Source organism: Rhinopithecus bieti, unplaced genomic scaffold (genome assembly GCF_001698545.2).
Source record: "Rhinopithecus bieti isolate Rb0 unplaced genomic scaffold, ASM169854v2 scaffold_13709, whole genome shotgun sequence".
In the NCBI taxonomy this organism is placed as follows: domain Eukaryota; kingdom Metazoa; phylum Chordata; class Mammalia; order Primates; family Cercopithecidae; genus Rhinopithecus; species Rhinopithecus bieti.
Genome location: NW_016807882.1, coordinates 556,875 through 558,162, shown reverse-complemented (window position 1 = coordinate 558,162; position 1,288 = coordinate 556,875).

The window sequence follows — 1,288 nt, the reverse complement described above, 5'->3', positions numbered from 1 at the left end:
ATTTCAGCTTATCTACTGAATATCATATATCATACTCAAAAGCTAATATTAATATAGAATACCTAGAAACCATAGGTGCAATTAACTTATCTATAGTATATAACTTTTTAATCTCATTACTGGAAATTCTCTTTTTCTGCCACTGGATCTTAGAGGCATATAAAATCAAATGCTAGGCTCTTAATACTATTACATACATAAATATATGAATCACATATTTACGATTTATCAACAAATAGTAATTGAACACCTGCTGTTCGTAAGACTCCATATAGGATACAAAGAAATAGTTTATGTCCTTGAGGAATAGTTGTTTTGTTTTTTAAAAAAGACATGTACATGAAATACATGAAGTATTTTCTGGTAACACAGTTCTCCAAAGCTATGTGAAAATTTAAGTTTTGAAGAATCAACAGAGTAATTACAAGGTTATCAAGCAAATGAGAGAAGAATGCTAAAAAATTTAAATTTCTGAAAATATTTTTTGTTCTAAACATTAACTATTATGAAATTACTTTCTAAGGATGGATTCCAATCAGAAATACCAGTTTTAAGCTATCGCCTGTAAATGTAGCACACAGTATTGATTAATTGAGTAAAGAAAGGTTATGGAAGAAAAAAATGGACAGTAACAAACCATTCACATTTGTTTCTTGATAACATAGGCAAAGAGTTATTTTATAGCTAGATCCCAACTACTGCTACAAAATAATAATTTCAGAATTGTCATGGCATTGAAATGATTTTGATAAACAATATAGCCCTGAAACATATTAAAAAATAAGATTTATATCATTTTATTCAGTGTTTATAACAAAGCAGGCAAATGTTTTTATTTCTGTTTATAGTCCCAGTTATTTTAAGTACTTGGCTTATTTGTTCTCTTCCTTATTGAATATAGAAATATAAAAATCTGATGAGAATGAATGCTCCTGTGAAATGCTGGTTGAGAATAAAGTGGATATGATAGACCAGGCTATTTTCACTAAACTATTTTATATTTTTACTGAAAATATCAGTTGTCTTCTGTGGCCAAAGAATTAAAAGTTAGGCTTAATATTAAAGTTTGAGTTGTTCAAAACTGAACCCCAAATTGATACGGCATACGTGGGTGGGGAGAGTCAGTTAATTGCTATGAGAATTCTGAGAAAATCTGATCAATTGGAACAAAGTTCTGTTTGTGATTATTTGGACTTAGATATTGAGAAAAAAAGAACATGCATATGTTTCTTTCATAACATTTACACAATAGGATCAAAAAGAAAGAGCTTTTTTTTTTTTTTTTTTT